At 50.0% G+C, this 11,683-nt stretch overlaps 1 long non-coding RNA gene across 2 annotated transcripts; it reads left to right on the forward strand.

The window, feature by feature from the left end:
* The first annotated feature begins 3,182 nt into the window (after positions 1 to 3,182).
* LOC118157097 lies at positions 3,183 to 6,239 on the forward strand. 2 transcript variants are annotated; one of them, XR_004746541.1, is made up of 3 exons: positions 3,195 to 3,259; positions 3,459 to 3,488; positions 6,146 to 6,239. It is a non-coding gene; the product is annotated as an uncharacterized LOC118157097 (long non-coding RNA). The 2 variants fall into 2 exon arrangements; XR_004746540.1 differs by lacking the exon at positions 6,146 to 6,239 and having other exon boundaries at positions 3,183 to 3,259; positions 3,459 to 3,714.
* The last annotated feature ends 5,444 nt before the right edge of the window (positions 6,240 to 11,683 follow it).

Genomic DNA, 11,683 nt, shown 5'->3' on the forward strand with positions numbered 1-11,683 from the left:
GGGGTGAGGGGTGAGGAGCTCCGCGCCCCCGCCCCGCCCCGCCCCGCCCCGGGCCCGCCCGTTAACGGCTCCTGTTGCGCGGCCCGGCGCGGGGAGACCCTGACGAGGCGGAGCGAGGGGAGCGGGTGCCCGGTCCCGGTCCCCGTCCCCGGTCCCCGTCCCCGGTCCCGTCCCGGTGCCGGCCGCAGCCTCGGCCGCGGGACCCGCCGGGCGCCGGCGGTGTGAGGGAGGCAGCCGTGCTCCCCCCGCCCGCCGTGCGGGGCTGACCCGCGGGACCCGCGGTCCCCCGGGGCTTTATTCCCCTTTCTCCGGCCGCACAAAAGCCGGCTGGAGGTGGTGCGGCGTCTCGGGCGGGCGCTGCGGTGCCGTGGTTCGGCTCAGCCCCTCGCTCGCCGTTCAAAGCAGCTGTTCAAACACCCGGGCTGCTGCACTTTGACGGGAGGAAGGCTTTCAAACGGCCCCGCAAGCTTTGAACTGACAGCCCTCCTTGATATCTCCTTCACCGCCGCGCCGCTCCTCCTCCTCCGGCAGCCTCGCTCCGCAGCACGGGGCTGCGAGCACCTCACGGGGGTCCCCGGCGACCCCCTCCCCACGTCCCCCCCCCCGGGGGCAAAAGCGACGAGGAGAGGAAAAAAGGGGGGAGAAAAAAAAATGCCCGAGCCTCCCTGGGAGAACGGCGGGGCGCAGCCAAGCCAGGCTCCCGGCGCTGCCTGCGAAGGCCGGCTCGGCAGCGCTGTGCTCCTTGCCGGGGCGCGTTTAATGCACCTTTTGTGAGACGGGGTTGTTTTGATCTCTGCTTCCTTTTTAACCTTTCCCTGTGAAGTATTCGAGCCCGCACTCCTCGTGTGGCTCTCGCCAGCGCTGCTCCGAGGAAGGCTGATTCGGTGGCGAGACCCAAGGCATGAATGAAACTTCAACTTTAAGGGCCTGCGGAGAGACAAAACTGAGGCCGGGGCTTCACAAGTGATTGCTTAAAAAAAAAAAAAAAAAAAAAAAAAAAATCCAATCTACACAAAGAGGCAGCTGGCTGCTTTAATGAAAACTGCTTAAAGCTGCAAGAACCGCAGCCTCAGGGATGTATTTATAAGATGACTCAAAAGCTACACTTTCAAGTTGCTTCTCCTCGGGGTAGATATAACAAACACATTTAACTAAGAAATCTAAACAAAAAGGACAGAAATTGATAACTTTGATTGCACGAGCTCACATTACCCATTGAAATTAAAATCCGCCGTCCAAATAGATTTCCCCACCTATCTGGAGACGGAGGAAAATCTCCCCGCACGTATATATACATGTACACATACATATATCCGCACGCACACATACAGAATATCGCCTCTATTTTTGCCCCGCTACAATACCGATTATCCCAGAAGATAGAAAAGTGTGGAATTTAAAAAAGAAAAAAAAAAAAAGTTCCCGCAAAGTTTGCATGAAGGCTCATTTCCAGCAGTCCCCGCAACTCTATTCTTCCGGCCACTTCATTCACCCGAGACTCTTCTATTTTATCTGCATCGCTGTTTAAACTGGTAGGGTATAATGCTCTAAGTTCGGCATTTGAAATTAAATTATTTGAATTCACGGATATTAATCTTTTCCCTTCATCCCCCAGTTCTGAATCTTGTCATTAAAAATGATCCACCCTTTGTAGTCCGCAAGTGAATATTTTATAGACAGACACCGCTATGAAGACTTCTAACACAACGTCAACCAGTCAGACTTGGCTGGTGCAGGGATTACTTTGAGTAATTTATCAAAGGAAGGCTGCGAAATTTTGAGTGGAGAATATGAGGCCTTGGGGGGAAAAAGAAGCAGAAGAAGCAGGAGGAAAAAAAAAAAAAAAAAAAAAAAAGACAAATTCCATCAGTCTACGAGATAAATTCTGGCTGGAGTTAATGCGGCTTGTTTATTGAATCCTCGCAGCCAGACCCGGACGCGAGTGGAGTTTGCCTTTTACTTTCCCAGCGCCTGGCCGGTAAAGGAGCGCCCCACGACGGGGCTTTTGGGGCGTTTCTGCTGGCCCGGGAGCAGGTGGAGAGGAGCGGGGGGAGGCGGCCGAGCCCCTCCGGCAGGCAAAGGGGATTTCAGATGGCACTTCCCAAACCCTGCACCGGGGAGCTGTGCGGGACAACATATAAAAAATAGAAATAAAAGAGAGAGCAAGCTCTCCATCCCTCTGTGATGCAGCTAACGGTTGTTTTCTTCTTTCTTGCAGCGATCGCGGCCGGTGGAGCCGAGCAGCGCTCCGGGAAGGGCTCAGCCGAAGCGCCCGGGGCACGGCCCTCCGGCCCCCTCCGGCCCCCTCCGGCCCCCTCTGCCCCCCTCCGGCTTTGGGGCGAGCTGGGCTGGCGGCAGGAGGAAGGTGGCTCCTCTCCCTCCCCAAACACTTCCCGGGCTCTCCAGCGCCGTGCTTGCCTCCAGGCCGAAGGGATGCCCAGCCTGGGGGTATCACTGGGCTTTTACTCAGCACGGGACACGGCTGCGGGCACCCTGGGGAGATCGGGGCCGCAGCAGCCCCCCAGAGCATCCTCAGCCCGGTGCAAAGGGGGCAGCCCCCCCAAAGCACCCGCAGCGTGGGGACACCCCCTGCTGCCTTCCCCGGGCCCGGTGCCTGTGGGGCTGCCCTCGGAGCCTGCCCCGGGGGAGATGCAGGAGGGGCCGGGGGGGATCTGGAAAGTTTCTTTGGCTCGGGGAGGAAGAAGAGGAGCGAGGCGAGCAGGAAGGCCGGGCCATTGTCCACAGAGGGTGCATTTTTGCCAGCCTGGCGTTGGTTGCTATAGTGAGGAGAGAGAGAGAGGGGAGGGGGGGAGGAAAAAAAATCAAAAAAAAAAAAAAAAAAGCCCAACCAACCCGAAACCGAACAGAGGAGCACAGTTCGCCTCCCTCCGCGCTCCAGCCGGGGCCGCGCCGCCCGCTCCCAACCAAAATAAGAGCGTGGCCGGGGCTGGCCCGTCGGGGACCCGCTCCTGCTCGCCCCGCAGCCGTCCCGCAGCCGTCCCGCAGCCGTCTCGCAGCCATCCCGCAGCGCTGCGGGGCGCCCCGGCTCCCGCAGCCCGGCCCTGCTTCACGCCCCGCAGAGCATCCGTGGTACTGCTCCCGACACCAGCTGCTGGGGTGGCCTTTGTTTTTTGTTTTTTTTTTTTTTTTTCTTTCTCTCTTTTTTTTTTTTTTTTGTTGCCTCGCTATTGAACTTTGAAAACAGTGCGGCGGGGGGAAGGCGGTAATGAAGGGTCTCGGAGGCTTAAGATTTAGTTAAGTGAGTGACTCAAGATGGCAAGAAGAAAGTTAGTTACTTAGTTAATTGGGAATTATTCACCTTCCGAGATCGGCGCCGCAGTTTGTTCAAATGACAGCGCGCACTTGGGGCGGGGGGAAGGAGGCAGGCAGGGCGGGGAGGAGGGGAGGACGCTGATTTCACTTTTTTTTTTTTTTTTTTTTTTTTTTTTTTTTTTTAGGACAAGTTAAATTGCAGCTGAAGGAGAGAGGTCAGTATCTTTTCAAATCAATCTCTCTGTCTGTCTGCCTCTGTCCCCATCTATTCCCTGCAAAAGGAAAAGCTCCAACTTTGTTCCTCCATCTGCTCTGTATCTTCTGCAATCGGCAGTTCTTTGGATTGCATGCACTTTTGCTCGCGATGGAGTGAAACTTTAAAGGTGTACAGTCACTTATCTGAAATAGGGAAAAATAAAAGTCGTCCTTTCCAATCATATAGCACAACTGTTCTACTGTGCTCTTCCGTTCAATTGTTTTTTTTTTTTTTTTTTCTTTTTATTTTTCTTTCGGTCTCATTTTCGAATTGCGGTTGTCAAGTTTTATTTAAAAAAAACACACTTTACAAGCCACCACTTAATGCATTATTCACATTTTTAAAAATGCTTGAAAGAAATCACGTTAATGAAGAGAACATTTGTAGTAATTTGGTGATAATTATCAGAATCACCAAATATTCGCAAAGGCTTTAACATTACGTGTTGGAAGAAAAGCAAAACACATTATTTTAATAGTCTGATATGCAAACTATGGACCATTCAATTACATGGCTTAATAATGCATACATGATGTGATCTTGTTATTGGGATAGGAAGGGCTGCAGTAATTCACTCCAAAGACCAAGTGTGCTCTTACATCCAGTAAAATCCATTGCCATGGATCAGGGGGCCCTGCCAAACTACATTTAAGAGAATAAAAATTAATGACTGAGAATTTGAGCGTTAAATTAACATTAATTATATGACCTGCCTGCTGGAAAGATTAAATTTCTTACGCCCTAATTAGATAACGTCTCCTCATACATCAAACAATTTCCACTTCCAGATTTCGGTATTAACATGCAGAACGGGGCGGCCGGGGCCGTTTGGGCTCCGGAGCCTGGGGCTCCCCGGGGCTGGGGGCGACCCTGCCTCAGGGCCGGGGGGGGCTCGGGGTGGGGGTGGGGGTGGGAGGGCAGCGGGCTTTGGGGGGGCGCCGAGGAGATGTTCGGTCCCGGGTTGAGGTTCCCACGCCGGAGCTGCCGCGGGTGGACGGGGCGAGCATCCCTCGGCGCGGGCGAGGCGGATCCGCGTTTCTTCGCCTCTCTCGCGAAGGGCAGCCTCAGCGGCTTCCCGGGAAGGGGAGGAAATCCCCGGGACGCCCCCCCCCCCCCTTCCCAGTTCCCTGCTCCTGTTCTCCCTGGGCTCGGCCGTCACCGTCGCGTCTGGGCGGCCGGAGCGCAGCCGACGTCCGTCGGGGCCCCCCGACGGCGGCCGGGGCCGGACACGGGTGGGAGCGGCGGGGACACGCGGCTCGGTTTCAGGGCTTCGGGTTTCAGGGCTTTAACCTGGCGTGGCTGCCGCTTCCGCAGGGAGAGAAATAGAGAAATAAATAAATAAATACATAAACGGGAGGGGGAGAGAGAGAGAGAAGTGAGAGGGCGGGAGCCGCGGGGGGTGCGTGGGAGAGGGCGGCGGCAGCGGGGCATTGTACCGGGGCCGGGGGCGTTTTACCGAGGCTTCAGGAAAGCTCCTGTGACCGACGGAGGAGCTCTCACTGGGGGGCTCCCTGGAGGAGGGAGGCAGGGGACAAGGCAGAGCGGGGCCCGTGGGTTTCCCTGTGCCCACCCGTGTGACAGGTGGAGGCAGGGGGCACTGCAGCCCCCTCCCAGCTCGAAGGAACGGGGAGGAAGGGGAGTCGTGGCATCGTAAAACATTACCTCCTTCCCCTTCGTGTCATGGTACTAGGTAATTGCTTTTTCAACTCAACTGAAAGTCAGTTGGTGTTGGTGCTGCGTTGCTGCTCCTCCACGAGCTTCAACATTTGTCTAAAAAACCCCTGTCTTGTCTGTTGGCGTCTCTTGCTGGCTCTCTGGGCTGTTTTGATAGCAAGTACCAAATAACATGCAATGCTAAGTTAAGTTACAGCTTCCAGAAAGCGCATAGGTGAGGAGGAAGTGGTGGAGGAGATAAGGGGACATGGCCTTGTTCCTGTGCTGTCCCCCGAGCTGCAGAAGCACCTCTCTCCTTCAGGCACGAAGCTTTAGGCCGTGCACCCAATACCTTCTCCTTCACCAGGCTGGGGGCTGAAAACGAGCTACTGTTCTCGGGAGAGCGACTCTTTCTGGTAAACAGCAGATACACTTTATGCTAAATTTGATGGCAAATAAAGTCTGGCTGACAGCGGGCATGAGTGCCAAGGGCAGCAGGAGTTAGCAGCATGCAAGAAGTCTGTGGGCTTGAGCAGCATCTCCAGCATCGCATCCACGCTCCAGAAACAACCACCTCCACCCAGAAGCAGCTTCAAAACACGTGTAAAGGAAGCAGATCCAGAAACAGTACAAAAGCATGTTGTGGCAAGCAGAAAAAAATACAAAAAAAAAAACAGTCCCCCTGCTTGCCACTCCTTCAAGCTTGGCAGTAGCTGCTCCTGTAGCAGGTCACTTTCCATCCCTGGCCAAATTGATGTCTCTCCCTCCATCTCCTCCCATTGGCTTCAGTGGCCAAACTGAAGGGGCTGAAAAATGTATAGAAGAGGGCAGAGTGATGCTGTGAAGCTGTTGTCTTCAGCTGAAACACACCTGCACTTGTGTCGTTCCCTGGCCATTGCACTGGAAGTGCCATAGCCTACTCGTTACAATTACTTAATCAGTCTAATAATTTTATATTGACAGGTGGCTACAGGTGACATAACTGCTTCTTCACTGAAATTGCAGACGTGGATGTGATGGGATGCCCCCTTCTCCTCACTGTTGTGATATGTAGCTCAGAGTTAAGGGTAACTTTAAATATTTGCAGGCCTACACATTCTCCCATTATTCTTAGCCCAATGGTTTTAGACAAGCTAAACCACTCTCTTGTTTCTAGAGCAGGAGGGGCAGAGGCTTTGGCTCAAGCGCTGCTATGGACGAACTGATATTTGCACCTGTGCAGCTGCACTTGGCTGCCTGGGGGTGCCGACTCTGGAATAGCAGGGATTTCTCTGCCTCTCCCACACACAGCCTGTGAAAGGCAATCAGTCTTCATAGGGAACAGCTCAAATAATTCATGTACCATAATAATTGTATATTCCTGCTAAAGTGACACTGAACAGTCAATTCTTCAAGAAAAAAGATGTGCCCATCACCCTAGATAATTGCTAGTGCTACATATCTAAAAAAAAATCCCCAAACACGACAATGGTACATATGTACGGGCAAATTAGCAAAGATTCCTGAACCTAATGCTCTCTGTGTGGAATGGGAAGCTCTTTGCATGTGAGCTGGGCTGAGGGAACAAGCCTGGGTCCCTCTCCTTTGCCTGCTAGCCCCTTCACATGGTGAGGGCTTGGTTGTGCAGACCCCTCTGTCATCTGCTGTACAAACATATGGCCAGTGTTTCCTCAGCAGGGAGCCCCCAGCTGAGATTGCACCTGTGGTATAGTGATTTGCAAGCTCAACTAAGCAGAGGTAACCCACCTACGTGCACCGACCGAGGCGAGTTTGCCCACTTCCATTTGCTGCCGCACCGCTGGACTGACTGCGCCTCAGCATTAATGGGTTCAAGGTGCCTTGCTTCAGCAGCCGTGCAGGGGACTGGCTTCTTAGTTATTCTGTAACTCAAAGGTGTGCAAAATAGCTGCCTTACTGGGAATAAAATTATCATAAGCACAATTATGCCTGTGCTGAAAGGACAAGGTCATAGGAGAGAATCCAAAATGTCAACAGGACCAGTCCATGATGGATTGTCCCAGACAAAGCTGTCCAATGCTATACATCACAAAAAGTTAAAAGACGATGTAATTTATATGTTAGACTCATTGTCAATTCACACCAGAACCCGAGGAGCGGCAGACTCATTCGTAGTACTTGTGGCCATATGGCACGTTTGGGGATGTGTGGTGAGGGTGGTTGGCAAAGCACCATTTTTACCCTCGGTGTGTCAGTAAAGGCTCTTCTGAGCTGACAGTAGGTTTTCCATTTGGCACAGACAGTCCCAGGGCACCCTGTGTCGGTCTGCTTTTCCTGCCTTGGCTCCACAGTGACTCACTATCCTGTAGGACAGGAAGCTCTTCGTGCAGCCAAGAGGGTTCCCAAGCCACTCCTTGCTCCGGAGTCCTGACATTGCTGGTCTGCACTCTGTGGACTGATGCATTGCAGTTAGGATGGGCTGCTTAGGGGTAACTCAGGGCTTTACTGGGTTCTGCCAGCCCCCAGATGTTTCCTGCATGGCACCTTGTGCTCCTCTTCTGTTATTTTATTTCTTCCTTTTTCTTACAGCCATCTTTTACACTAAACTTACATATTTATCCAATAAAGATATATAAAATCTGGTCATCAACCACTCTATATACATTATGTTGGAAGTGGTCCATATCCATTGCTGCTGAAAAATAAATAAATTTTAAAATCCACTTGTTTTGGTTTTAAGGCCAGGAAATGAAGACATCACTCTTCTTTGCCTCCTATCTGGATGTACCCTGTTCATTTTAGGTGGGAATGGTGGAGCTGCCTCTTGTACACACAGATACTCCCAGTTAAAAATTCTTGGTTATAATGTTGTTATATTGTAGGCCAAGATTTTCTGTTGTCAACCAGAACTTCAACAATGAGGGAAAAGGTCATGGCTTCAGAGATCCTGGATACAAAGAAAAGTTGTTACACCAATTTGATAGGACTGGGAAATGGTGGGAAAGCAGACATGGGTAGAGTTTTGATCTGTGGTGGAGCAAAGAGTGGTGGAGTCCAAGGAGTGGAAAATGGAGTGAGAGGGACTGCTTTCAGACTGAAGAGATATAATGGTGATGGTGTTTGGCTGATTGCAGCAGCAGGACTAGCTCATCAGGCATAGCTGGGGTCTTCAGCAGGACACCATATGTCCTATAGACACAGCGAGGGTGTAAACTGAGGCCATTTGGAAATTATATGCCTTTGGATTGTAAGCACATTGCCAACACAATGAATCTGAATGGGTGTTCCACTTGTAGAAAGGTAAGTCTACTGGACCTTGCATTGGGACGTTCTTCTTGTCTTTTGCCAGAATACAAAAGAAAAAAAACCACATTGATAGTGCTCTTGATTTTAATCAAAGGTCTTCCCTTCCCTTCCCTTCCCTTCCCTTCCCTTCCCTTCCCTTCCCTTCCCACAATTAACGTGACGCCCTAGTTAAAAAGCCAGTCGTTGCCTGTGAAAAATAACAAGCTTTGTGGATCTAAATTTTGAATGTGGTCTCTCCAGAGCCAATTCAGCGCTAACCACACGTACGCAGAAATGTAAGGCAGCGTGGTTTTCCTTCGTATCTGTTTCTGTTTGCCTAAAGGATCAGAGCTCCAGTTTGTGTTTTTGTTGTGTTTCTGCATTTGCGTCAGGGGCTCTCCCATGTTCTGCTCTTTGAAAGGCTGGAAGCAGAAGCGAGCAGGGTTACTTTGGAGTCCCAGCACCAGAATAAAGTTGCAGCTTTCTACCTGTTCGTCTTTGGCAAGGCAGGAAGAAAGCACCTACCTCCATTCCATTAACTTATTTCAATGGGATCCTGCAAAATGTCTAATGGAAGGCAATGTTCACACGATTGGGATAGCTAAAGTGGGTTTTGATGAGAAGTAAATGAAGGAATATGTATGCATATACATAGGAATACCTCTCTCCCACACCTGAGATATTTTTTCTCTACTAGTTATGGGTGAGATGTCTTTTCTGCTTGACATTGCTGTCACTTCAGAACGTTTTTGGGCAATGGGTCTGTGAGGCATACAGATCAAAAAAAAAAAAAAAAGAAAAGAAAAGAAAGAAAAGAAAAAAAAGAATCCTTCTACAGCTAAATTAAGTGTTGGCATCTCTCACAGGACTTTATCACATTTTTTTTTTTCTCCTAAAATCTCCTACTCCTGGATTTATGTAATTAAATGACAATCTCAGCTCTTGTGAGAAATAAAAAATATGGTTTCTATACATCATGATTCTAGAGGGATGCTTTAAAAAGCGATTTGAAGGTACCCTAAATGTGCAGCAACCAACAGAGAAATAAAATGAAAACCACATTTATTATTAGGAAAAATCTTGAAACTTTTAACCGTGCTTGTCATTTTTAAAGTTGACTTATGATTTAGATTAGACATTAAGAACAGCTTTCTAACTTTTCAGTTAGAAAGCACAAGAATAGATTGCCTGGAGTGGCAGTGGGAGGATTTTGAAAATAGATTGGACAAGCGCCTGCCAGGCGTGCTCTAGCTGCAGCCCACCCAGCCCGGAGCAGCGGGGCGCACGGGTGACCCCTCATCCTTCCCAGTTTGTCTCCTGGAGCAGGGTGCTGCACGGGGCCGGGCTGAGCCGTGGTGCTGTGGTCAGTGCAGGTGGATGAGCACGGTGCCATCCTGCACAGACCGTGTGTACCCATGCTGGCAGGGGGCTGTCACACCTGGTCTCCACTCCCCACCTGGCACCACCTTGCTGCTTGACTTCCCCGGGCGTATTTTTGGCTATAAGCAGCTCCTCTGGGCAGCCAGAAGCGAGGTAGGGAGTCACCTTCTCTGCAAATGTTATCCATGAATAAACACCTTCCTAGGATTACTTAACCCGAGTCCGCAGCGTGTCTGTTTCCCTGCTGACACGCCATTAGCATCTGAAGCATCTATATTTCCTGAATCGCAACAGAGATAACTTATCATTCCAGCTGCTTATCTCAGACCTGCCCTGTGGATCCAGTGGAAAGATTTCCCCGTTAGCACGTAACAACAGGTGCCCGATACTTGCTTTGAACCCCCCTATTTTTTAAAAAAGAAGATTTGGCATTCCTGCCCTGTACGCTTTGCATCTCTCTTTCCATCTCCATGCCCATATAGCTGGGCTTATTGTTATCGGGCCACCAGCCCGTATCTCGCTGGCAGTGCTATCAGTTCCATGCGACGTTTGCCCTGGGAAGTTTCATATCTATTAGGATACCTGCATTGCAGTTGGCAAAGTTGGTGTGCAGCTGAGAAATCAGTCTGGAAGGGGACTAGCTACATATTAGGAAACTCCTCGGGAAGCTGCTGGAAAGTAGAGGTAGAGGAACAAGCCTCTGTCTAATTGCCTTTTGTGCCTTTTTTTTTTCTCTCAGCAGCTCCTCTGGATATCAAGTCAGCACATATTATCTTGCACAGAGGTTCACATTCTGCGGAGAGAGTCAGCAGGCAAAAGTGCCTGTAACAATTAGCGTGACAGCCCCTGCGAGCAGGAGAGTGGGAACGGAGATGGGCGCACACAGGAGACGTCTGTCTGCAGCTCCCCTTCCACCAAGGGCAATTCAGGTGCTGGCCTGGCTGAAGAGCATTCAAAGTCAGCTGGATTCACCATTATTTCATGGGCAGGTGATAGAAAAACGCTCTTCAGCTCCTCCTTGCTCCCTCCTGCCGTGGGTAGTTTTGTTGTGAATGAAGGCATGGGGAGGGGTCTGTCTCCAGCCCCCCACTTCTGAGCTGCAATAACACCGGGTGTCCCACAGCCACAGCTCTCACCATGATCCTTATCACAGTGTTAGGTAAGGAAATAGACAAGCTTCAATGGAGGAGGTAGATCAGGGTAAGAAGCAGAGCTTTATTCTTGCTATCCCGAGTATTCCTAAATCACATGCTTCGTCTTGCCATGAAATCTTATCAGAAGCAGTGGAAAGGTGCACATAACTAACCACAGAGCCTAGATTCATCGGCTGGAGTTTTATTATAAGAGATACCAGGAGCATGAAAGACACGCTGGTGCTATCACCTATAGATAAATTCCTTGATGTTTTTCATCATAGGATCCTGCTACCTCCTGCTTATATAGTTTTGCCATCTGTCTTGATTTGACTGTTTCAGTGCTCAATGTTTTCATCCAGATCAAGATCCAGGAGACAAGCAAAAATATATAAGCAGCCCATCTTTCATTTCAAAGGAAAAAGTTTCTAAAGTTTGCAAAGTTGCAAAGTTTGCAAGGAAAGATGCAATGAGAAAGCCAAACCACCTCAAAAAGCAAAATCAGGCACCCACTTTTACTGTTATTTGAAAAATCACGGTTTTACAGCTAATCTATGAGGCTTTTTTGCATGGATTGATTTGTATTTCTTAATGATTGGGACTGGGACTGGCAGTATTGTTTAAAGCTTTGCCAGACTTTCAACGAGTGTTTTCTTTTTTCTTTTCTTTTCTTTTCTTTTCTTTTCTTTTCTTTTCTTTTCTTTTCTTTTCTTTTCTTTTCTTTTCTTTTCTTTTCTTTTCTTTT

This window comes from Oxyura jamaicensis (assembly GCF_011077185.1).
Source record: "Oxyura jamaicensis isolate SHBP4307 breed ruddy duck chromosome 3 unlocalized genomic scaffold, BPBGC_Ojam_1.0 oxy3_random_OJ70729, whole genome shotgun sequence".
NCBI classification, from domain to species: domain Eukaryota; kingdom Metazoa; phylum Chordata; class Aves; order Anseriformes; family Anatidae; genus Oxyura; species Oxyura jamaicensis.